Source organism: Lithobates pipiens, unplaced genomic scaffold (genome assembly GCF_037356315.1).
Source record: "Lithobates pipiens isolate NorthernLeopardFrog02 unplaced genomic scaffold, aLitPip1_a1.2 Scaffold_22, whole genome shotgun sequence".
Taxonomy (NCBI): domain Eukaryota; kingdom Metazoa; phylum Chordata; class Amphibia; order Anura; family Ranidae; genus Lithobates; species Lithobates pipiens.
In genome coordinates this window covers 93,027,972-93,054,868 of record NW_027507784.1, presented here as the reverse complement: position 1 = coordinate 93,054,868, position 26,897 = coordinate 93,027,972, and the positions used below count along the sequence as shown (strand labels likewise).

The 26,897-nt window shown below is 44.1% G+C and overlaps 1 protein-coding gene and 1 long non-coding RNA gene across 2 annotated transcripts in view; one reads left to right on the top strand and one right to left on the bottom strand.

Moving 5' to 3' along the window:
* LOC143923951 (dehydrogenase/reductase SDR family member 9-like) overlaps window positions 1-26,897 on the top strand; it is a 72,845-nt gene that overhangs the window by 16,286 nt on the left and 29,662 nt on the right. The gene's annotated exons all lie outside the window — the stretch shown is intronic.
* Window positions 15,200-18,233, bottom strand: LOC143925428 (uncharacterized). Its single transcript, XR_013261972.1, has 2 exons — window positions 18,111-18,233; window positions 15,200-15,310 (listed from the first exon to the last, which is right to left on the bottom strand). It is a non-coding gene; the product is annotated as an uncharacterized LOC143925428 (long non-coding RNA).

The following is a 26,897-nucleotide window of genomic DNA, read 5'->3' as shown; positions in this document are numbered from 1 at the left end:
ACATTGAATTAGACAAATCGGGCAGATATATTATCCTTGTATGTGAGGTAAACAACACGGTTTACACTGTAGTGAACATATATTTACCTAATGTGAAACAGCTGTCCTTTTTAAATAAGGTTTGGAAACAGGTAAATGCAATGCACAAGGTTATACCATATTATGCGGCAATTTTAATGCCATACCCAACCAGTCATTAGATGTCTCGTCAAGTTCTTCCAAATCTAGAGAAAGAGTAACCCTTTCATGGCCTCAGAAAACCTATATGACGTGTGGTGGTGTCAGCACTCGACAGAACGGGACTACTCTTACTTCTCCAGTGTGCACCGCACGTATTCAAGAATTTATGTTTTTTTGGTGGACAAATTTCTACTGCAAAATGTTAGTATGTCAACTATACATAGTATTACATGGTCGGACCATGCCCCGGTTTCCATTGTAGTGGAGGGGTTACGCACGGAGACCAGGGCCAATAGATGGAAAAATTACTCCTTTCTCTTCGAGCACCCAGATTTCAAAAGCAGTATCGCTTCTGAGCTTTCTTTAGCGTTAATGCCCCGTCTGTGTCGGACCCTTTTACGCTTTGGAATTGCCACAAGGCGTTTATGAGGGGGGTTCTAATGAAAATAAGCAGTATAGCCAAAAAACAAAGGAACCAGAAATTTCAAGATCTAATATCTCAGATTGACAAATTAGAATCTTTAAATAAAAAATCACCTGGCCCGTCCAATAGCTCCCAACTAGATGGACTTAGGCATGAGCTCAGACTCTTACTAATTTCACAACATAATCACATGTTCCAAAAATGGAAGGCCCGTTTCTACTGCCAGGGAAATAGAGCCGGGAAACTATTAGCTAAACAGATAAAGGAGAAAACAATAAAACAGAAAATCCCATTTATTTTCCATCCAATCACAGGCAGTAAAAGGAAATTGCTAACGCATTTAGGGACTACTACTGCACACTTTACAACCTAAAGGAAGACTCTTCTATCCCACAACCCTCTCAGGAATCGATCCAGGAGTTCCTGGACTCAATATCCATGCCCAAAGTGAATCACGACCAACTCACAAAACTGAATGATCCCATTATGTTAGGTGAAATTCATAAAACAATTATGTCACTGCCACTCAACAAATTCCCAGGCCCAGGCGGATTCTCATCCGAGTATTACCGCACATTCTGTCCCATAATAAGCCCAAACTTACTGAAAACATTTGAAAAGGCTACTTTGGAAACCTTTTTTCCTCCAGAAATGTTAGCGGCCACAATTGTAACCCTACCCAAACTAGGAAAATCACCAGATTCACCGCACAACTTCAGACCTATTTCTCTTTCTGAAGGTCTACGCTAAGATACTAGCGAACAGACTGTCTGGACTCCTGCCGACCCTGATAAAACAAGACCAGGTTGGCTTTGTGCCAGGTCATCAGGCACCAGATGCAACGAGAAGAATTATTAATTTGATTCATGCTGCGGAGTCATCGGGGGTTCCTTCTCTGCTTCTCTCGTTAGATGCAGAGAAGGCCTTCGATAGAATCCACTGGGGATACTTAAGACAAGTACTACATAAATTTGGAATATCGGACAAAATAAATTCAGCTATTTTGGCACTGTACACCAATACCTCCGCAATGGTCTGTACAGAAGGTATGTTCTCTGACAGTTTTAATATCACAAATGGGACAAGGCAAGGGTGCCCGCTGTCACCTTTAATATTCACCCTTTTAGTGGAGCCCCTTGCCGAAAAAATAAGATCACACCCAAGCATTTCTGGTATACCAATTTCCCAATAAACCCACTCTATTACTCTATTCGCCGATGATGTAATTCTATCTTTATCAAACCCCAAGACTTCCCTGCCAGCTGTACATGCTACGCTAAAACATTTTAACCGAGTCTCATACTACAAAGTCAATGCTTCCAAATCAAACCTATTAGCTATAAATGCAGAAGAAACAGTACAAACATCCTTGGCCTTACAATTCCCATACCCATGGGCAGTTAAGCCCATTCAATACCTGGGCATTCAAGTAACGACACCTAGTTCCACCTTATTTAAATTAAACTATGTACCTCTCATTTCCTCCCTTCAGCAAGAATTAAATAGACTAAAAACTTGTCACTTATCCTGGATGGGCAGACTGGCGGCATATAAAATGACTATTTTACTGAGACTTTTATATTTTTTTAGAGCCCTCCCAAACAGTTTAAGCTCAACTCAACAAATTTGTGTGGGCAGATAAAAAACCAAGATGCCCCCAGTCTTCCCTGTCCAGAGGTAGAAAGATTGGAGGAATGGGACTATCTATTCTACGAGATTATCACATAGCAAGCATATTGGACCAAGTGAAATATTGGCTCCAACCACACGCATTAAAGCATTGGGTTGCAATAGAAAGTTCATAGACAAGTCCTAACTCCTTACGGTCTACACTAGTAGCGAACTCCTTTTTAAAAACAACGTTTAGATCCTCACACCCTATTATACAACTGGTAATGGACACCTGGAGAAACTTCTGCCAGGACATGGAACATAACTCTACTCTTACTGAAATTCCCATTCCTCTATCCTCAATGTGTACGTATATAAGTGACCTTACACTAGCGTCTTAGGAACAAAAAGGAATTTATTAGTTACAGATCTGATGAATCAGGGCAGAGTCATCTCCTTTAAAGCACTAGCTCAAAAATACTCACTTCCCATGTCAGACCATTTCATGTACATGAGAATCGCATCTTTTCTAAGGTCGCACCCTTTGACACCTGTCAAAATCCCGCATCAGGCTTGGGCATTTTGGACTGATATGATAAAACTTACCATAGGGATCTCTCTTTTTTATAACCTGTTACAACAAAAGAACCATTTTACTAAACTACCACCACTTCAAAAATGGGAAAGGGACCTCTCTGCATCCTTTACAGAGGATCAATGGAAAAAAGCCATCAAATTTAACTACTGCTACATTAGATCCATAACTCATTGGGAATCAGCTGAGAAACTACTCCTTAGTTAGTATTACACTCCTTATATCACTGCAAAATTCTCAAAGGATAGCTCTAACAAATGTTGGCACGGTTGTGGCAAAATAGGTACTCTATTACACATGATATGGGAATGCCCCAATCTCAGGAGTTTCTGGAGAGATTTATTTAAATTAATATCTAAAACTACTGGTATCATTAAAATGGGAAACCTGGACATGGCCATATTAAGCATACATGTAGACCAATACCCACCTTCTCTTAGATCAATGGTAATACAGATCTTCATGGCGGCAAGACTGACAATTGCTAATAAGTGGAAATCTTCCAATTCCCCAAGCATCAGTGAGGTTGTCAAAAAAGTTGATGAAACTTTCAAATATGAGCAAATTATGGACATCATAGAAGGAAAGTCTTCCCGCTTTTACACCCAATGGGCACCTTGGATCAACATTAGACAGATTACGTGACACCCTTTGTTGCTTGGTATTCTGGTTATTAATAAAGTGATGTAGAGATAGGTGCTGTTTTGATCCATAATGTAAGCTCGCATAAAAGTGCGTTGGTGTACACAATTACATTTATTCTTGTAGTTACCAGATAGTTGCTGGATGTTATAACACTATGTTTCTGATAAATGCACCACTGTTTAAACTGCTTCTGAACACTGTACAAATGTATATCTTGAATTGTATTTGAAAAATCTTTCAATAAAAATTATATTAAAAAAGAAAAAAAAAGAAAAATAATATTATAACTAGTCTAGAGGGCACTTTAGGAGAATGGCTAGGATATGTGACAATGCCCCGTGGGAGGTACCTTTTATCATAAGCAATAAGTGAATCTTTCTGTGTATCAGCTATAAAGGGACAGTCTTTAGTCCTAACTCTTTAGCCGACTAAGGTTGGGGCCCGGTTGTACCATTGGTGCACATGAGAATAGTCCCAGTGAAGCCTGCAGGCAGCAATAAGGCTACTAAATGGCCATATGGTGAGCTCCTAAAGGGCTCAGTCACTATAGCAGCAAATAGTAAATCCCTACAGCAGCAGCTCACCAGTCCCAGTGATATTGTAGCTCACCATCTGGTCATTTACAGCAATTAGTTCACTCTCTCACTCAGGGGACTCTGGCTGTTAGCACCCTCATACTTATTGTTTTGGATCCCACTCGGGCCACAGATACGCAGCAGTGATGGTTCATACAGGACAGCAAGGTGCACTGTTTAGTCTCCTTCTTAGCAAGAGGAAGCTGTGCCCTGTCCAGCTTGAGAAAATGCAGCTCTTTCCCTTCCTCCTGTTAATTTCCCTCTAGGGAAGGAAGTTCAAAAGCTCTTGATTACAGTAGAGTTTCTCTTTTCTGGACTACAGTTTCCACAGTGCAATGCTGCCTGACTCAGTCTTTTAAACTCTTCCTGCACAGCAGCTCTCTCCTCTTGCTAATATAGCTATTAGTTCAGCACTTCTGGGCAGCAGTTACAGAGAGCTGCAGCCAGTGTTTCTCTCACTCTCCATTCTTAGTCAAGCACCTGGCTATGAATTTCATACGATTGGAGTCTACATGTCACGTACCTGGTGGAGACTGAGCTGTAGAGAGGGCTTCTCTTGCACCTCCTGTCTAGCACCCCTGGTAGAGATGGGAGTGAAAGACACAGAGTGGCACGAGGGCCGATGTAGCAGATGGCTCAGGATGGGTCTTGGCAGGAACCCGAGCTGCAGATCACAGATGGGCACCGAGGACTGGAACTCCGTGTTGCTGGATCAGCAGGCAGAGCTGTGGTCGGAACATAAGCCAGGATGTCATCAACAGCCGAGCAGAGCAGGTATCGGAATGTGAGACGGAATCAAAGACAGGATACATGCCGGGTTCGGTACGCAGTCGGGCAGCGTAGTACAGGAGCATGAAGCAGGAACAAGGTCAAACACAAGCCGGGGTCACAGGAAGGCAGGCAGAAGTCAACGGGAAGGTTCAGGTACAAGCCGGGTCAAACACAGGAACGCTGGAACAGATCATATACAGGTAACAGGTACTAGCTGAAAGACCACTCAGCAAGGCTCATGTGTCAGCGTTTTGTTTAAATACACTACTTGGTGCCCATACGTGTGCATGTGCTCGAACAAGTGCACGTGTGCACATTGGCGCGCATCTGTTATGCGAGCATTGGTGGGCGTCTGTGTGCGAGCATTGGCGTGCATCTGTGTGCGCATTGGCGCACATCTGTGCGCATGCGTTGGCGCGCCCGTGTATGCGCCGATACACACTGGTGTGCCCATGCTTGTGTGCAGGTGCACATCTGTTAGCCAAACTTCCCTTACACTACAGTTCCATCAGCAGCACACATGAGAATTTGCAGAATCCAAGGTACAGGGATTTCAGAAAAAGAAGATGATATGGAGTGGATTTACTGGCTTAAAGTGGTTGCAGTATATATATATATATATATATATATATATATACTGTATTACCAAAAGTATTGGGTCACCTGCCTTTACACCCACATAAACTTTAATGGAATCCCAGTCTTAGTCCGTTACGGTTCAATATTGAGTTGGCCCACCCTTTGCAGCTATAACAGCTTCAACTCTTCTGGGAAGGCTGTCCATAAGGCTTAAGAGTGTGTCTATGGGAATGTTTGAACATTCTTCCAGAATCATTTGTGAAGTTAGACACTGATGTTGGAGAGAAGGCATGGCTTACAGTCTCAGCTCTAAGTCAAGTTGCTCCACCGGAAACTCTCTCCGGGAGTCCTCAATTATGTCCATTATGTCAGGAGGGGCATACGGGTAGTCCAGACCCCACTCCAAAGCATTTATACATTGAACGTCCTGCTGAAACCTGAAAAACCTGGACAGTTCTCTTGGCTGCCCTTTTCCTGGCAGGACACAAAGGTTGGGGGACCTATTGGCCCACTGCTTGAATTTAGCTGCTCTGGTCTGGGTGGTGGAGGATCTGTCACATAAAATCTTTTATACACTGATCAGGGTTCCTGCAGCTTCTCTAGTTCCCCCAGCAGGATCTGGTACATCTAATACCTCAGACTGGATCTCTTCCTGAACCGGAGAGCCTCCCATCTCCCACTCTTTCTATGAACTACAGTGTGATGACCAATCTGCTATCTCATTTTCCAGGGGCCTGAATTTAGCTTCTGGGGGAACCTCAATCTATGGCTCTGTCTCTGCTTTTCTCTTCTGGCTCACCTGAAGGCACATTTCCCTCCTGTTCTGGCTCCTTCCAGGTGGGGTCAGAACAGCACATAAAAGTAGCTGGCATTTCAGGGACATTATCTGGTCTCTGCTGGGCAGTGCTTACTGTTACCAGGTCACAGACCAGGCTGCAGGCCACGGCAGATCTCTTTTCCTCAAAGTCACTGGTCTTCTTGACCCCACCTTGCTCAGATGATCCAAGGACCGATCCGGCCTTCCGGGACTTCCCGCGGCTGCAGTTTGTGCAGTCTGATTTCAGGTCCACGCCATAGTACTGTAGCCCCTGCTGGCTGGATACTAGCCTAGTAAGTGGCCCGTCACAGTGCCCGTACCTGATCCAGGCACTGACCACCGGTCGGTATCCGGCATTCTGGACACAGCAGGCAGTTGATCTGTCCTCTCGATCATCCCAAAGGCATATCCCCTGCAATGCTCCAACCAGACACCGGTGTCCACCGAGTCCACTCCTGCAGATCAGGCAACCAGGTCAGTGCTGGAAACACACACCGCCATCTTGTTCCTCTCTACTAGTAGGGTACTGGATTTTTCTCTGGGGCATAGCTCCACCCCCAGGCTTCCAGGTGGGCTGGCGCCTGCAGAACTTTTTAGCGGGTATCTTCCTGCGTGCATGGCTGTAACCTCTTGTTAGCTGTACTGAAGCTTGCAGGCCTTCTGATGCTTGCAGAACTTGCTCGGACATGCCTTCTACCACCAGCACAAACATGTTTGCAGAACAACAACTCCCAGTACCAGCTAGCATAATCTCAGCTGAATATAGAGGAATGCCCTTTGAAGGTAGGGACCATGGACCCCTATGGTGTAGCCAAGAAAAATTGAAGTCTTTGGTGCTAGCTGTCCTATATCTGGCTACTGCTCCCAGTATCACCTCTTTAGGCACTGCCAGCCCTCCACAGTCCTCCTGACTGGCTCTACATCCATCCCAGACTGCACCATCCCAATCCTCTCAAGCATGCCTGCCAGTCCCCCCGACTGTGTGTCACTCACCAGCCCTCTTGTCTGTTCTTTTTCTTCTTGGAGACTTGCCTGGAAGTGTTTTGCTGCTGTTCTCTCCTTGCTTCTGTGCCTTCTGGTCAGGACACCTATGTGTGTCTTGAAGAGGGTCCTGTCCACACCCAAGCCCAGGTCCAAGGTCACCCCCAGACTGTGGAGCTCCCATAGAGGCCACAACAGTCTAACACTCCATCTCCAGCTTCCATCCGAACTCCATACTGCCAATGCTGGGCTGACTCTGAGTATTTGAGGGAGCCTGCCAACCCTTCTGCTGGGGATTTGTCAGGGCCCTCAGAATAATCCAGCTAGCTCCACTTTACCCCCCCCCCCATTCTTCTAGAATGTTCCAGTACATTCTAGAAGTAGGGGGGAAGTCTCAGTGATGCTGCCTGTGAGTCATCCAGCTCTCAATGGATCTCTGCCCAACCCAGGAAAAAAACAACCAGGCTTGGCTGCCAGTTAGATCTGAAATTGACCTACACCAACAAACAAAAATCCTAGCACTCTAGCAACACAGCTAGGGGTGCTACATTTGTATTCACTAAGTACAGTTGCTAATCCTCTCTTCTTTTAGGCTATGCTTGACCTAATAAATTATTTTGAAATACCTCAAGGTTTATCAGTAAGTGTTGGATGAGTGAGGTGTACCATCTTCAGGTGTGCAGAGAAATCAAATCACAAAACAATTCTGCGGCTCCCCTGGTGGTAGAGCTACACTGTAATTGCCTGGATGCAAAGCAATGGGAGAGGGGACTTGTTGCCGACTGTGGAGTGATGCCATAGCTCCCTGCTGCACACCCCCATACTATGCATATAATTCTGGGCTGTTATGGTCCTTAGCTGTAAAGTCCTGCCCCAAATTGTCATGTAACCGAGTGCCATGAGCAGAAAAGAAAGCTGATGCTGAGGGTGAATAAGAATAGCAGCAATGTGTCAAGTCAAGTTTACACTTTACTTAATTCAGCTTCTACAATTAAGTTTTACAGAGTGAAATGCGTCAGTAGAAGACACTTTTACAGATTGTACCATAACCAAGTTTTATTGTATTACTCATGTATTACCCATGTAGTATCTTTATATTGTATATTCTGTGTGTACTTCATGGCAATCAATAAATTCCTATCATGTTCACCAAATTATCCTATTGCAACCACGTGCTTCATTTAAAGTCCCACCCTCTTGCTCTCTTCCCCTCTTGATCATTACAGGGATGGAAATGTGTGACCTTACCGGGTTCATTTAATTTAAAGTCCCAAGGGTTGGAAGAACTGACCTTACCAGGTCATGCCTTCATAAAGTCCCTACAACCAGCCCCTTTATTAACAGACTGTACTGTGACTAATAAAGTTAAGCAGGATCTTTATATGGCATGCATGTTACACACTCCAGTGGCAGACCTTTCCCTCTGTGTGCAGTCGCTGACTTTCAGTCATTCACAGAAGTGAATTTTGTTATGTGCTTCGTTGCACCAGTCTGTTTCTCCTGTTAATCCCAGCCAGTGTCGTTATCAGCACCTGTACACTCCCAGCCTATGTTTCTCATTGTCTGTCAGTGTATTCCAGTGCTTTCTGAATATTTCCTGTGTACTTTGCTGTCTTGTGAGTCCAGTGCCCCAGTGTTGCAAAACAGTTTGCACTTGCTTTCAGCTGCAGCCTGCATGGGCGAGGCAGAAGAACGCAACCTGGGTATGGCCTGCAATGTAACATCCCCACCTCTAGGAGCTCAGGTGAAGACATAGGATTTTTTTTGAAGGAGTTGATCAGTTCATGCCTGCGTGTGGACATGGCCAGAAGGTGGATACCCAAGGAATGACACACATGGCTTGATTTACTAAAGGCAACTAGCCTGTACACTGTGCAAAGTGCAGTTGCTCTAGAGCAGGGGTAGGGAACCTTGGCTCTCCAGCTGTTTTGAAACTACAAATCCCATCATGCCTCTGCCTCTAGGAGTCATGCCTGTGATTGTTAGGGTCTTGCAATGTCTCATGGGACTTGTAGTTTCAAAACAACTGGAGAGCCGAGGTTCCCTAGCCCTGCTCTAGAGCTTAGAAAATGAGCAGAAGCTCTGCTGACTTTCATCATCCAATCATTTGCAAGCAAATATGCAGGTTTTTTTTTTCTTGTATACGATTGGGTATTCTTTGTAGAGCGAAGCTTTACCTTATTTACTAAGCTCTGGAGCAACTGCACTTTGCAAACGTGCACAGTCTATTTGCTTTTAGTAAAGCAACCCCACAGAGTCCAGAAAAAGATTGAACAGTTTTTATATTGTTGAGTTGCAGATCCTGTGCAACAAGTTCAGAGACCCGTGAATAGCAATCTTTACCTACTCACACAGGCACCTTTCCATGAATCTAGTTCACTGTTCCCGACAAGTGTGGTTCCTTTCCTACTCTAGCCCCTCGCAAATGCACGCCACTTCCAGGCGGGCAGAGGAATTTTTAAACACTGCCCATTCTAAAGATGGCAACAAAAGGCACTCCAATTGGATCACTGCTTCCCTGGTGACACTTACAAAGTCTGTAGAGGAACAATGCTCCTCCCAGCCTCCACTCCATCTGCACAGCGGCTTAGCAACACAGTTGCCTACATGGGTGCAGGACATATTTAGCAGTAATAAGTGAGTTATAAGGCATTTTTTTCTATCAATTTTCTCTTCTTTCGGAGCTGTGCTCTTCCCCATTTTGCTGTTTTGTTATCTATTTTTAAGTGCTATATTTCATGTTTTTGGGGTGATAGCACTTCAAGATACAGATGTAGCTATACAGCAGTGATGGCCAACCTTGGCACCCCAGATGTTTTGGAACTACATTTCCCATGACCCTCCTGCACTCTGCAGTGTAGTTGAGCCTCATGAGAAATGTAGTTCCGAAACATCTGGGGTGCCAAGGTTCGCCATCACTGCTATACAGTATCTCACAAAAGTAAGTACACCCCTAACATTGTGTTAAATATTTTATTTTATCTTTTAATGTGAGAACACTGAAGAAATTACACTTTGCTACAATGTAAAGTAATGAGTATATCACATTGTCACAGTGTAAATGTGTAGCACAGTGTAAATTTTCTGTCCCCTCAAAATAAGTCAACACACAGCCATTAATATCTAAATCGCTGGCAACAAAGTACACCCCTAAGTGAAAATGTCAAAATTGGGCCCAATTAGCCATTTTCCCTCCCTGGTGTCATGTAACTCGTTAGTGTTACAAGGTCTCAGGTGTGAATGAGGAGCAGGTGTGTTAAATTTGGTGTTATCACTCTCACTCTCTCATACTAGTCACTGGAAGTTCAACATGGCACCTCATGGCAAAGAACTCTCTGAGGATCTGAAAAAATCTGCACACTTTATCAAATTGGTCTTCATGACTGTGTCCCCAGAAGGACACCTCTTCTAGAGATGATGCACAAGAAAGCCCGCAAACAGTTTGCTGAAGACAAGCAGACTAAGGACATGGATTACTGGAACCATGTCCTGTGGTTTGATGAGACCAAGATAAACTTGTTTGGTTCAGATGGTATCAAGCATGTGTGGTGGCAACCGGATGAGGAGCACAAGGACAAGTTTATCTTGCCTACAGTCAACAATGGTGGTGGGAGTGTTACGGGTTGGGGCTGCATGAGTGCTGCGGGCACTGGGGAGCTACAGTTCATTGAGGAAACCATGAATGCCAACATGTACTGTGACATACTGAAGCAAAGCACGATCCCCTCCCTTCGGAGACTGGGCCGCAAGACAGTATTCCAACATGATAACGACCCCAAACACACCTCCAAGACGACCTCTGCCTTGCTAAAGAAGCTGAGGGTAAAGGTGATGGACTGGCCAAGCATGTCTCCAGACCTAAACCCTATTGAGCGTCTGTGGGGCATCCTCAAATGGAAGGTGGAGAAGCGTAAGGTCTCTAACATCCACCAGCTCCGTGATTTCATCATGGAGGAGTGGAAGAGGACTCCAGTGGCAACCTGTGAAGCTCTGGTGAACTCCATGCCCAAGAGGGTTAAGGCAGTGCTGGAAAATAATGGTGGACACACAAAATATTGACACTTTGGGCCCAATTTGGACATTTTCACTTAGGGATGTACTCACTTTTGTTGGCAGCGGTTTAGACATTAATGGCTGTGTGTTGAGTTATTTTGAGTATACAGTAAATTTACACTGTTACACAAGCTGTACACTCAGTGCTTTACATTGTAGCAAAGTATCATGTCTTCAGTGTTGTCACATGAAAAGATATAATAAAATATTTACAAAAATGTGAGGGGTGTACTCACTTTTGTGAGATACTGTATATGTAGTAGCTCCAGTCATAAAATCTTATGAAGCCTACTTTGATCTGCACTAGGAAAAATGCAATCAACAATCTATAGCTTTGTACATTATAATGATTAGTTGCCTGATCATACAGGTAACCATTATGGTTAACCAGAAATGGCTGATCAGGAGCTCTATGATATCAGTGGCATTCTTTGATCCATGGTGCAGCTTTGATCTGGTGGTGGTGACTCACATGGTTGAGGTGGTATTTTCATCCTCAGTCTTTCACTGGCAAATGAGAAGTGCTGGAAGAGCTGCTGGTCCTCTGGTGTTTATGGAAACACACAGTTTTTTTCAAGGACATCAGCAACATTCAATCTCCTACATAAACTCTGTACTTAGAATGAAAAATAATTACACACTTAAGCAAAGTGTGAAGTTTAGTTAACCACTTAAGGACCGGAAGGATTTGCCCCCTTAATGACCAGGCCATTTTTATGCGATACGGCACTGCGTTGCTTTAACTGATAATTGCGAGGTCTTGCGACACTGTACCAAAACAAAACTGACGTCCTTTTTTTCCCACAAATAGAGCTTTCCTTTGGTGGTATTTGATCACCTCTGCGCTTTTTATTTTTTTGCGCTATAAACAAACAAAGAGCAACAATTTTGAAAAATATTTTGTTTTTACTTTTTGCTATAATACATACCATTCAAAAACAAAACATACAAAAACACATTTGTTAGTCAGTTTAGGCTGATATATTTTCTTCTACATATTTTTGGTTCAACAAAAACACAATAAGTGTATATTGATTGGTTTACGCAAAAGTTATCACATGTACAAATTATTAGATAGATTTAAGGACTTTTTTAAAAATAGTTTTTACTAGTAATGGTGGCGATCTGCAATTTTTTCTTTTACAAAAGTTTTTATTATTATTAATTGCATTCGAATACAATAGGCTTTCATACAAATCACAGTTCAGGTGTTTCACAGTATAATATTAAGTAAAGCAGGCTGTTGCCCAAACGATGCCAACATTTTCTGTGTCCGGGTGGACCCGGGTGTTCACATGACTGCAACAGAAGCTTGTCGTTCAATACTTTGACAGCCCATAGTAACCATCTACTGTAAATTGGAAAGAGCAAAGAAAGAAAGAGAAGAAAAAAAGAGGGGGAGGTTGAGGAAGAGAGAGGGGAGGGGGGGAAGAGATTGGGCTCACAGGGTATGCACAGCCGATTCTTACAATGACAATATAGCGACATCGAATCTAGGAGAATAATGATACGCGATCCAGGGCTGCCAGACACGCAGAAACTTGGCATGAGTGTCAGAAAGAACAGAAGACAATTTTTCGTTGACCATAACCTCATTTAGCCGATTCTTAACTGCCTCGAAGCTCAGGGCTGGGGTTCTCCATGCTCTGGCTATTGTCAATTTAGCTGCAGTAAAAAGATGTTGCGCCAATTGGCGCTCTGGGCGCAATAGCGCATTGATTGGTTTGCCAAGGAGCGCCTCAAACGGATCCCTTTTAAGATTTACTCGAAGCAGGCTACGGAGCAATGCATACACCCTGACCCATAGTCTGCACACTCGCGGGCACGTCCACCAAATATGGGCCATAGTGCCCTCTTGTGCACACTCCCTGAAACAAAGAGGGGAATAGGATGGGGCAAAGCGAGCCAGGCGCACCGGGGTGTAATACCACCGGTATAACACCTTATATGCATTTTCCAGAATTACTACGTTGCGTGAGCATTTGGATATGGCTAGGGTCATTGCCCGCCAGTCCTCCGGATCCAGCTTCCTCCCAAACTCCCTCTCCCATTGCAAATGATAAGTCCGCACTGGAGGTCTCCTCTTAGAGATCAGAGCGATCTGCAATTTTTTTTACCAAGAATATGTACTAAAAATATGTACAAGAATACATATCGGCCTAAACTGGAGAAAAAAAAACGTTTTTTTAATTTTTTAGGGATATTTATTATAGCAAAAAGTAAAAAATATTTATTTTTTTTATAAATTGTTGCTTTTTTTTGTTTATAGCGCAAAAAATAAAACTCACAGAGATGAGCGAATGCCACCAAAAGAAAGCTCTATTGGTGGGAAAAAAGGGACGTTAATTTTGTTTGGGTGCAACGCTGCATGACCGCGCAATTGTCAGTTGAAACAACGCAGTGCCGTATCACAAAAAATGGCCTGGTGATTAAGGGGGCAAATCCTTCCGGGACTGAATTGGTTAAATCTATGCCACAAAGAAATAAGGCAGTTCTGAAGGCAAAAAAGGGGTCCAACCCAGTACTAGCCAGGTGTACCTAATAAAGTGGAGAGTGAGTGCATAACCTCCTTTTTTTAATTAGTCTCTAAGGCCTCATTTACACTGGCACTGTCGAACCTGCATTTACAGTATATAGGTTAAAAGTACATTTTTAAACACAGGTAAATGCGTGTAATGTTTTTTTTCAATGCTTCTATTCACACAATGTATTTAGCTGTGTGTAACTGTGTTTAGAGAAAATAAAATTCTGTGCATCCAGTCAGTGGCGGCTTGTGCATTAAGGGCGCACGGGCGCTGCACCCTCTCTCCTGCCACCCCTCTATCACCAATAGATAGATTCATGCATTGCATGAATCTATCTATGACCGCCGCTGCCGTCCCCTATTCAGGGGCCCGGCCCCTTTTCAGACACAGGGCGCCCGAATTGCAGTGGCGGGGGTGTTTTTGAAGCACCTGATTAGAGCCATAAGCCATAGGTGTCAAAAAAGGTGACCTGCGAGCGCCATGCTGGGTGACTATTTGCTTTCCTAACACTAAACTGCATCTCCGCAAATCAGGTGCTCGGGTCTGTTACCTGTCACCTAATTGGCTGAAACGACAGGTGCTGCTATTGGACGCCTATCAAGAGGAGAGGACTGGAGATGACGATGGCAGGAGACGCACAAAGGACACCACTGCCCCACCAAGACAGGGTAAGTGCCGGGCAGACTGCGAGTGGGCGGGGGGGTCACACTGGCAGCATTTGATGGGCAAACTGGCAGCATTTTATGGACACACTGACAGCATAAAATGGGCACACTGGCAGCGTTTGATGGCACAGTGGCAGCGTTTGATGACACAGTGGCTGCGTTTTATGGGCACAGTGGCAGCGTTTTACGGCACTGTGGCAGCAGCGTTTGGCACAGTGAACGTGTTTAATGGGCACAGTGGCGGCAGCGTTTGGCACAGTGGCAGCGTTTAATAGGCACAGTGGCAGCGTTTGGCACACTGGCAACATTTAAGGCACAGTGGCATAGTTTTATGGCACATTGGTCGCATTTGGGGGCACAGTGGCACCATTTGATGGCACAGTAGCAGCGTTTGATGGGCACAGTGGCAGTGTTTGATGGGCACAGTGGCAGTGTTTGATGTGCACAGTGGCAGCGTTTGATGGCACAGTGGCTACAATTGACGATTTTTTTTCAAATTTGTTTGCGCCCCCCCCCCCCCCCAAAAAAAAAAATTTGAGCACCAGCCGTCACTGCATCCAGGATCTGATAAGAAACCCAAATGTGGCTAAACTGTGGGTCTGGACCCAACTTGAATTGCAGATGTGTTTATGATGGGTTACCACCGTGTAACCTAGTCACGACCGTAATTTGTTCTAGTGCACAGTAGATCAGTGGTAATATTTATTTTCTTTGGTTCCAGTAAGGTCATCATTTTTCCTATTTGGCTCCTCTGATGAAAACATGCAAAAACAACTGATGGAGAGTATAATCTGGTTTTATTGTATTTGGCATGAAAAAGCTCCAAGCACCACTAGGGGGCATCGTGGTGCTGACGTTGCCCCTTGACAAAGCTGTGCACTTCAATTTCCTGAAAACAAAGGATGACATATTAATAATTTTAACACAGCCCAGCTGGATTTTCATATGTATATCAAACAGTAGATGGGAAATCTCTTTCAGACATTAATTTATGTCAAAATGATGCAGTACTGTACAGCTGATACGAAATTTCACTGACTGGAAAAGCTGGCAAGGACATTTTTTTCGGAGAAGTATGAGAAACTGTCTCTATTTTAGAAGTAAAAGGACATTTCACAGAGGTTATAGGGATATCGTTTGTGGAACTTATTACAAGCTAAAGCAGTAGAAACATTTCCATAGTGGGGTAAGCTGAAGGCATATATCGAGTACTTTGATTTAATGCCAAAGTTCTTATTTATGAAATAAATGGCTATAAAAAGCAACATTTCCAGCTAAATTATGAAAAATGTGGTATTAATTTATTATAATGATCACATCAATTACTATATTGACTACACCAATTCATCTAGTGGGCTGATTTTACAAGCCAAATAAAAACTATGTAAAAGTTTCAAAATGGAGAGGTAGGTAGGGTTTCCACCTGTCCGGGATTCACCCAAACAGTCTGGGTTTTGAATCCTGTGTTCGGGTTTCAGGAGGACTGAAACCCAGACACATTATTCTGACCAGGCCGTGGCTCCCCAAGTTACCAAGATAGTCACACACACTTTTTTTGCCGTCCGGGAGCTGTGGGTGGCTGTCTGGGGGCAGGTTCGGCATCACTGGGGGGCAGGGTGATGATGTCAGCAAGAGCAATTTGGCCTTACCCATATTTTGCTGTGACACGCTATGCACACCTCATTACTACTCTCCTTGGGCACCCAAAGGTGTCCCAGGCTTCTAAAGTATTCGGGTTTGGCTTACAGAAAAGGTGGTAGCCCTGGTGGTAGGCCTTCTTAGGCCGACCATAGATGGTGCAATTCTTTTTCCTGCAACCAAAATTGCTCGATTCTCCTATCAACACAGTAAGTGTTGATGGGGGAATCCCTCCCGCTGAGCTACTGTGTTCTCCCAGCACTGTGGGGGGGGGGGGGGGGGGATTGGTCGAGAAGAGCCGTCCCTCCTGGTTTGAATCTTAGCAGGTCCCTGCTGAACTGGTCATAATTCAAAGCGCCTATGGCTGTCTTTAGGCCTCATTCATACAGGAGTACCCAGGACCGGGACAAGAGGTGGGCAGAAGGGGCAGCTGTCCTGGGCACCATGGTATCATGTGAGGTTCGGGGGGGTGACAAGGAGATTAGGAGGAGGTTATTTGTGTTGGGAGGGGGAATTTGGGGGGAGCGATGAGAGGTTAAGAAGTGTTCTAAGAGGGGAAATTTGAGAAGTTTTGTGTGCTAGGAGTGGTGATTTGGGGGGATTTATGTTGTGAGGGGAGATGGGGAAGATGCGTTGTGCTAGGATGGGGGATTTGGGGAGTTTGTTCTAGAAAAGATAATATAGTGGGGGAAGGAGATTTTTGCTAGGAGGGGAATTTTTTTTGGAGGGGGATTTGTGCTAATAGGGGATTTGTGCTAGGGGGTAAAAATTTTTTGGGGGGGAGTTTGCTAGGGGGGCGGGGGTTAGGGGAGGGGGGATTTAGAGTGGGGGAGGAGAGGATTTGTTCCCAGAGGGTAAAGTTAAGGGGTAAAGGATTTGTGCTAGGAACTGTTTTTTTGGGTGAGGGGTGGATAATTGTGCTGGGAGCATATGTAGAATAAGAGGATTTGAGCTAATCATGCAGAATAGAGCTCGATTTTTGTGGGAGAGTGGATTTTTGCTGACATATATTGCTTATACATCTTGGGGGGGGGGGGGGGGGCACAATTTGGCATGTTCGCCCTGGACTCTAGATGACCTTGTTGCGGCCCATCTGTACATCTATGCAGCCAGGGGCTGTCTTCAACTGAAAGCGATGCACAGTTAAAATGAATGACGAGCGGCTAGCTGCACAGACCTGCACGGATCACCAAAGCATCCCCGACATTGGGGTTGATTTACTAAAGGCAAATATGCTATGCACTTTGCAAGTGCAGTGGCTCCAGAGCTTAGTAAATGAAAGGAAGCTCTGTTGACTTCACCCAATTAGAGTATGTACAAGAAAAAATGCTGTTTTTTGTTTTACATTTTCCTTGCATGTGATGGTTATTCTTTAGTATCACCTTATTTACTAGACTCTGGAGCACTTGTCACAAAGTGCACAGTTTATTTGCCTTTAGTAAATCAACCCTTGTACATCTATACGGGTCTGATTCACAGATTGGAATGCAGTACATCTGCATTCTGATCCCTGCATCGGACCTACGCAGATTGTACACTTCGGGTTGTGCTTGGAGATCCGTGTAGGTCTGTGTAGCCAGCTGCCCCTCATTGATTTCAACAGGCTGCCTGTGCATGGGTGGAGACAGCCCTCTGCATCGGTGTACAGATGAGTACACTGTGTAAATTAGGCCTTAGTCCTATCTTAGTCCTTAGGCCCTGTAGACCCCTGGTATCCAATGTTAGGGCTGCATGTGGGTCTTGGGCATTCAGTTTGTATCCCTTGGTTCCCAGTAGCCTGTAGTATTAGTTTTCCCTAACAAGGGCATAACTATAGACATAGCCAACTAAGTGATATCTATGGGACCATGGGTGGTCTGGTTACACAATGACTCGTGCAGGTGCCAGGTAGCAATGAGATTTGACCAATAAATTTGGATTATTGATAGTAGATCTAGTTCAGGATCCAGTACATTGTTGTTAAAATGCAATTAGCATTAAAAAGAATTCCAGATAAACATGAATAGTCAATTAAAAGATCAAATAAAACCAATGTTTGCCGCAATATATACCTTCAATCCAGAGATCTCCCCCACAGCACAGTTTTTTTCCTCCACTGGGAGATGTCCTCAGTCTGATGGCATTGGCATGCAAATTTTGAGCACGGGTCACCCAGGACCCTCCCCGGCCTGTGACTAGACAGTGAAAGGAGAAGCAGCACAGTAATGAGCTCATCTATGCCACCTATCAGCATATTAATACATGGACTGATTGGATCCTTGTGAGGCTACTGCCAGGTTAAATTCAGGTACTTATCCTGCTTGAATGAAACAATGCGTATGAAAAAGTATATTTCTCACACTTAAATGATTCAGATCATCAAACAAATGTTATTATTACACAAAGATAACCCAAGTAAATCCAAGATGCAGTTTTTTAAATTATTATTTAATTTATTAAGAGAAAACAGCTGTTCAAACCTGCCTGGCCCTATGTGAAAAAGTAATTGCCCCCTCCCGTGCTGAATCATGAATGAACTGTGATTAACCACAATTTTTTGGAAAGCTGAGTTAAATTTCACTTGCCACACCCAGGCCTGATTACTGCCAGACCTGTTGAATCAAGAAATCACATAAATAGAAGCTGTCTGATAAAGTGAAGCAAGCTATCAGATCACAAAAAGCCACACATCATGCCACAATCTAAAAAATCAATAGCAGATTAGAAACAAAGTAATGTGCATGTACAGTATCTGTCTAGGAAGGGTTTCAAAGCCATTTCTTAAGGGTTTGGAACTCCCATGAACCATGGGTAGAGCCATTATCCACAATGGAGATAACTTGGAACAGTGGTGAACCTTTCCAGGAGTGACCGGCCTACAAAAATGACTCCAAGAGCATGACCTCGCTTGCCTCAGGCGAGATCAGTGTTCATGATTCAACCATAAGAAAGAGACTGGGCAAAAATGGCATCCATGTGAGAGTTCAGAGGCCACTGCTGACCAAAAAGAACACAAAGGCTCATCTCACATTTACCAAAAAACATCCTGATTATCCCTCAATATAGCAAATATTCTGTGCACTGATGAGACAAAAGTTTAACTTTTTGGATGGTGGTAGCGTGATGGTCTGCAGCTGCTTTGCAGCTTCAGGAGCTGGACGACTAACCATAATTGAGGGAACCAAGAAAATCATAAGGGAGAAGTTCATGACCTCAAGCTCAAGTGCACTTGGGTTATACAGAAGGACAATCATCCGAAACACAACAGCAAGTCCACCTCCAAATGATTCAAACAAAGCAAAATGTAGGTTTTGGAGTGGCCTAGTCAAAGCCCAGACTTAAATCCAATTAAGATGCTGTATCATATCCTTACAAAGGCCATTCATGCTGGAAAACCCTCCAATGTGGCTGAACTAAAACAATTCTGCAAAGAAGATTGGACCAAAATTGCAATGTGAAAGACTCATTGCCAGTTATCGCATACGCTTGATTGCGTTGTTGCCGCCAAGGGTGGCACAAATAGTTATTACTTTTTCACCTAAAGCCAGGCAAGTTTGGACAGCTTTTTTACCTTAATAGATAAAACCATCATTTAAAAACTGCATTTTGTATTTACTCAGGTTATCTTTGTGTAATTATACCATTTGTTTGATGATCTGAGTCATTAAAGTGTGAGAAATATGCAAAAAAATAAAAAATCAGGCAGAGGGGAAATACTTTTTCACAGCACTGTATATATACATTTATTGATGTGTAAATGATTACAGAGCTGCAATCATTTGTGACTCGTATATATGCATGGAGTTCACAGAATTAATTGTCTGAAATGGAGATTAGAGAAAGATAGGAGTCTCCATCATGATTTTGCAATGGGACCCAATTACACATAATTATGGACCTGTTCCTTACCTAGGTGTTTACTTGGAGATGATTGGCATTTTACTTAGCATAATATGCAGAGAAGTGTTCTTGGACTCCCCATGTGTCATAGCGAATGCCGGAGAATATCTTCCCTCACTCTTTGTGCGTTCGGCTCTAATGAAGAGGTCAGAGAGCTGTGTATTGCACCAACTGAACTACAAAAATGCTTTATGATGAACTGTACTGGAGTTGTACTGCCAAAACTTTTGCACCATACCACACTAATTGAAATGCCTGAACCAAAACTCATAGTAGTACAGGAAAGATATTCATCACAATGGCATCTGCTAGTTGACCACTTTACTACTGCCATGAGTCTAAAAATGGCAAAGTGATTATTCAGATGATGCAATTTATGAACAGCACTGGATAAAGCACTGTTGGGTGGCTACGGGGCCGATTAATGCCTGTGATGGCTTGGTTTACAAACACTATGTATGGAGCTGATCCAATTGGCTTTGCTTGGGAATGCTATGATCAGTCACACATATGAACAATGAATAAATCATGATAAATGCTTATGGACCCCCACTCAGGCTGACAAGGTCCAATGAGTTGGATGCCGCTGACTAGTGAGGGTGCAGGCTGGGGAAAGGTTCATCCAGACTCAAAGCACACTGTAGAAATAGGAAGAGATAGCTCGGCTGCCGCACACCTTGCCTGACCCTAGTGGTTAGCCCCGTCCCTGGGGCTTGATAATGATTAAGCAGGGGGGGGGGGGGGGGGCTGAAATATGTTTGGGGGCATGGCCTGGATGAATTGAGCTGAGGTTGCTTTTACCTGCTAGCCACTTGGGCTGAGTGAGGTTTGCGGCAGCCGAGCTATATCCTATTTCTACAGAATAATGACTCAATGACTAATGATTCATTTACTCCTGACCACTATAGAGAAGGACGGAACAGCTGCAAATAAAGAGTAACTCTTTAACCCCTCCTCCTCTCCTACACTACTGATCTCCAGCCTGTCTATGTTATCTGTGTATTACCTCCTTCACCTCCCTTATCCTGCGACCTTTACATTACCCCCATTATCCACTACTCGCTTTTGTGCTATATCTAGTTCAACATTACATAGCTCTGTGTTTAAATCCCATTTTTATTATAACAAAAAGTAAGGGATTTTTTTTTAAATGTTGGTACAGTGGAAGCTTGGATTATGCATTGACTTCTATTGTATGCAATACTGCATGTGGCCAGAGGTGGGGGGGGCACTGGAGAGCCTCGAAAATACTCGGAGCCAGCTCGGCTGAACTCGGAAAGCCTCGGAAAGGCTTGGAAACACTCGGGAATGGAGTATTTTCAAGTGTTTCTGAGTATTTCCAAGTGATTCCAAGTTTTTCCGAATGGCTCCAAACCATTCCGAATGTCCCCGGCGGTACCGCACACCCCATTAGCTTGAATTCTGCTTGTTTTGCGAGACAACACTAGCAAACTGAGTCAGAATAAAAAAAAAAAGTTGCTCATCTTTCAAAGCATTTATTAACCACTTAAGGACCGCCGTATTGCCATTGTACGTCATCACAATGGCACAGGCAGGCACAAGCATGTACATGTACGTGCCTGCCTTCCAGCGGGTGGGGGGTCCGGTTCGCTGCAGGAGCGATCCGTGATGAGGAGATGGCCGTTGGTTTCTCGCCATCCCCTCTCGATCGCTCCTGGCCAATGACGAGCTTCCTCCCCTGTGAAAATGTAAACACAGGAAGGAGGAAGTGATGTCACACTCCTCGTGGCGGTCTTTTTGACCGGACAGTGCGGAGTGAAGACATACAAGTAAGTGCACCAACAGTCCACTGACACATAGGTACACATAGGCACACATTTCACCCCAGTCACCCCCCAATCACCCCCCCAGATCGGCCCCCGCCCCCCCCCCCCCCAGTCACAGTGTCGCTAATTGCAGTGTTCATTTATTTACTGATCACTGCATTTAGTGTCAGTTGTGACTGTAAAAAGTGTCAGGGCAGCTAGTGTTAGGCCCCTTTAGGTCCAGGGTAGCCCCCTACCCCCCCTAATACAGGTTTAACCCCTTGATTGCCCTCCCAGTTAACCCTTTCACCCCCTTTTACCAGTGTCACTAAGCGATCGTTTTTTTGATCGCTGCATTAGTGTCACTGGTCCCGCTAGGAAGCTAGTTTTTTTTTTAGGTTCAACGCCAGGTTTTTATAGCGTTAGGTACCCCGATATATAACCTAATAAAGGTTTTAACCCCTTGATTGCCCCTAGAGTTAACCCTTTCACCAGCGATCGCTGTATAAGTGTCACTGGTGATGCTGGTTAGCCAGTTAGTTATTTAGTTATTTAGGCTCCCCGTCAGGTTTTTATAAAGCTTCAGGTACCCCCATATAAATACCCAATAAAGGTTTTAACCCCCTGATTGCCCTTAGTTAACCCTTTCACCAGTGATCACCGTATAAGTGTTACGGGTGACGCTGGTTAGGTAGTTCGCTTTTTATAGCATCAGGGCACCCGCCATTTATTACCTAATAAAGGTTTAACCCCCTGATCACCCGGCGGGTGATATAAATTTGGTTTTAGGCGCAAAGCATACACCTCCCTTAGTGGTATAGTATCCGAACAGATCAATATCTGATCAGATCTATACTAGCGTGCCCAGCAATTTAGGGTTCTAAAAAAACGCATTGTTAGCAGGATCAATCCAGATACCTGCTAGCACCTGCGTTTTGCCCCTCCGCCCAGCCCAGCCCACCCAAGTGCAGTATCGATCGATTACTGTCACTTACAAAACACAACACACATAACTGCAGCGTTCGCAGAGTCAAGCTTGATCCCTGCTATCGCTAACAGTTTTTTTTGTAGCGTTTTATACAGTCGCTGACAGGCTAGGTGCTTTTTTACCTGTGAGTCTCACTAGTGTACCCCTAAATTTAGAGCCCAAAATGGCAAAGCGAAGGTACACTAGTGAAGAGGCCTACACGTTTCTGAGCATGACAGATAGTGAAGAGGAAGACACTGATCTGTCAGATTCAGGCTCAGAATACGAACCTGTAGAGGACAGCGCCTCCATGTCAGATAGCTCTGACGACGAAGAAGAGGTCCCTGCTAACGTCAGGCGTACCCGACCCCAATCTTCTGATGTTGTTGAGGTGCAGGAACCTCAAGTCCCTCGTATGGAGTATAGAGCCAGTACTAGCGCCGCTCATCCTTTTGGTGAACTGGCAAGCACCAGCGGCCTAGTACACCCTGGACGTACATCCAGCACTGCAGTATCACGTGGTGACGTGGCGAGTCCCATAAGTGCAGTTCAAGCTGGCGAGGTGGCAAGCACAAGTAGTGTCCCACTGCCACCAAGAAGAAGACGAAGACAGGCCTGTCGTTCCCATAGTGCCCTTCCTGCAGAATTCGCCAATCCTAAATGGGTGCCCACCACTTCTGCAGCACCAGTACTTCCCCCATTCACTGCCCAACCCGGTATTCAGGTGGATACAGATGATTTTACGCCAATTGATTTTTATTCTCTGTATTTCACGGAAGATCTCTATAGATCTATTGTGGACCAAACCAATTTATATGCTGGTCAACACATCGCCGCTAATCCCCAGTTGCCGTCCCTTGCCAGAGATTGGAAACCAGTTACGGTTTCCGAATTTAAGAACTTTCTGGGCCTTTCCCTCAATATGGGCACACATAAATTCATGACGTTGCGGGCTTATTGGTCCACGCATCCGACTGACCACATGCCCGTGTTCTCTAACTCCATGTCCAGGAAACGATACGAGCAGATCTTGCGGTTCATGCACTTCAGTGACAATGAACTTTGTCGTCATCGTGGAGACCCTGAATACGATCGGCTCTACAAAATTCGGCCCCTCATAAACCACTTCAACCAACGTTTTGCAGACTTGTTTACTCCCCAAAAAGTTGTCTGCGTTGATGAGTCCCTGATTAAGTTTACTGGTCGCTTGTCATTCAAACAGTACATTCCCAACAAGCGTACCAGATACCGGGTCAAGCTCTATAAGTGCTGTGACAGGGCCACAGGCTATGCATGGAGCTTTATGGTTTATGAGGGTAAAGATAGTTACGTAGAGCCGGAGAACTGCCCTGACTACATAGGAAGCGCTGGCAAGATAGTGTGGAAATTGGTCGCACCCTTATTCGGAAGGGGTACCACTTGTACGTGGACAATTATTACACCAGCGTGCCACTGTTTAGTCACTTGTTTGATAATCAGATTGGAGCATGTGGCACCGTGCGACCTAATCGCCGGGGCTTTCCCCAGCGGCTTGTAGATTCCTGTCTTAGGCTGGGGAGAGAGCCTGCTATCGGTGTAATAATTTGCTCGCTATGAAGTGGAGGGATAATAAGAATGTTTTCGTTCTTACCTCCCTTCATGCAGACACGACGGTCCAAATTTCTACGGCGACTGGTATTGTGGAGAAACCCCTCTGTGTCCACGAATATAACAAAAATATGGGAGTGGTGGACCTCAATGACAAGTTGTTGGCGCCGTATCTAGCTTCCCGTAAGGCCAGACGCTGGTACAAAAAAGTGTCTGCTTCCTTATTTCAATTGGCTTTGCTGAATGCTTTTGTGCTATACAAAACTTCAGGCGGGACTTTAACCTTTCTTTTCTTCCAAAGAGAGGTTGTCACAGAGCTTCTGTATCCAGACGGTTCTGCACCTCACCATTCCCAACCAAATGCAGTAAGCCGGCTGCATGAGAGGCATTATTCTTATGCCATCCCGAGTATTCCTACTCAACGAGCCCCCCAAAAAAGATGTCGTGTCTGTACCAAGCGCAGATTTAGGCATGACATCCGTTGTTATTGTCCACGCTGTCCTGGCAATCCTGGTCTTTGCCTTGGTGAGTGTTTTGAACGCTACCACACACTAGTGAAGTATTAGCGTAGGGTACAGCATTTCACAGGCTAGGCACACTAACACAGAGTCTCCCAAGATGCCATTGCATTTTGAGAGACCCGAAATGTTACAGTTGTTACAGTTTACAGTTCAAAAAAAAGTGTATATAAAAAAAAAGTAAAATAAAAAAAACAAAAAAAATATAAAAACCAAAAATAGTTGTCGTTTTATTGTTCTCTCTCTCTCTCTCTCTCTCTCTTCTCTCTAATTTTTTATACTTTACTGTTTACTGTGCTTTATTGTTAACCATTTTTCATGTTTTCAGGTACGCTATTCAGCTGCAGCATGGATTTATTTATCTTGACAGCAACAGCGTTTGCTCCCACGATACATAAAGCCGTGACTCCAGTGCTGTAGGAGGTGATTTCACCACCACAGTTAAAAAAGAGCATATATGCCGAAGCATGGGGGCATAAGGGGTGGAGGAGCGATTTTGCTCCTAATGCCGCGTACGTACGGTCAAAATTCCGACGGAGGGCTTGCCCATGGAAAAGTTTGAACGTATGTACGCGGCATAACTTTTTTGCGGGAGGATGCCCCCATGCTTCGGCATATATAAATGGTGCATGTATGTCCATCATTAGAAGTGGGTGGATGAAGGGAGGTATTCTAATGGTGGGCATACCCACCGATCAATCTCTTTTTTTTTCGTTCAGACAACAAGACAAAAATTTGCACCCTTAGAAATCCTGAAGGCGGTGATTGGTTTTCGGGGCCCCGTACGCAGCTAGGCTCCCAAAAAGTCCACACATGTGGTAACCCCGTACTCAGGAGAAGCAGCAAAATGTATTTTGGGGTGCAATTCCACATATAACCATGACATGTGTGAGCAATATATAATTTAGTGACAACATTTTGTAAACAAAAAAAAATAAAATTTTATTTTTTGTCATTATTCAATCCCTTGGGACAAAAAAAAAAAATATCCAATAGTCTCAACATGGCCCTCAGCAAATAGCTTGGGGTGTCTACTTTCCAAAATGGGGTAATTTGGGGGGGTTTTGTACCATCTTGGCATTTTATGGCCTTCAAAACTGTGATAGGTAGTGATAGGTAGTGAGGAGTAAAATAAAAAATGTATGCCCTTAGAAATCCTGAAGGCGGTGCTTGGATTTCGGGGTCCCGTACACAGCTAGGCTCCAAAAAAGTCCCACATATGTGGTATCCCTGTACTCAGGAGAAGCAGCAGAATGTATTTTGGGGTGTCATTTCACATATGCCCATAGCATGTGTGAGCAATATATCATTTAGTGACAACTTTGTGCAAAAAAAAAAAAGTTTGTAATATTCCCGCAACTTGTGGGAAAATATAAAATATTCCATGGACTCAACATGCCTCTCAGTAAATAGTTTGGGGTGTCTACTTTCCAAAATGGGGTCATTTTGGGGGGTTTTGTGCTATTTTGGCATGTTATGGCCTTCGAAACTGTGATAGGTAGTGAGGAGTGAAATCAAAAATTTGCACCCTTAGAAATCCTGAAGGTGGTGATTGGTTTTCGGGGTGCCGTGCGCGACTAGACTCCCAAAAAGTCCCACACATGTGGTATCCCCATACTCGGGAGAAGTAGCGGAATATATTTTGGGGTGCAATTCCACATATAACCATGGCATGTGTGAGCAATATATCATTTAGTGACAACTTTTTGTAAATTTTTATTTTTTTTTGTCATTATTCAATCCCTTAGGACAAAAAAAATAAATATTCAATGGGCTCAACATACCCATCAGCAATTTCCTTGGGGTGTCTACTTTCCAAAATTGGGTCATTTGGGGGGGGGTTTGTACTGCCCTGCCATTTTAGCACCTCAAGAAATAGGCAGTCATAAATTAAAAGCTGTGTAAATTCCAGAAAATGTACTCTAGTTTGTAGACGCTATAACTTTTGCGCAAACCAAAAAATATACGCTTATTGACATTTTTTTTACTAAAGACATGTGGCTGAATAAATTTTGCCCTCAATGTATGACTAAAATTTAGTTTATTCGATTTTTCTTATAACAAAAAGAAGAAAATATTATTTTTTTTCAAAATTTTCGCTCTTTTTCCATTTATGTCGCA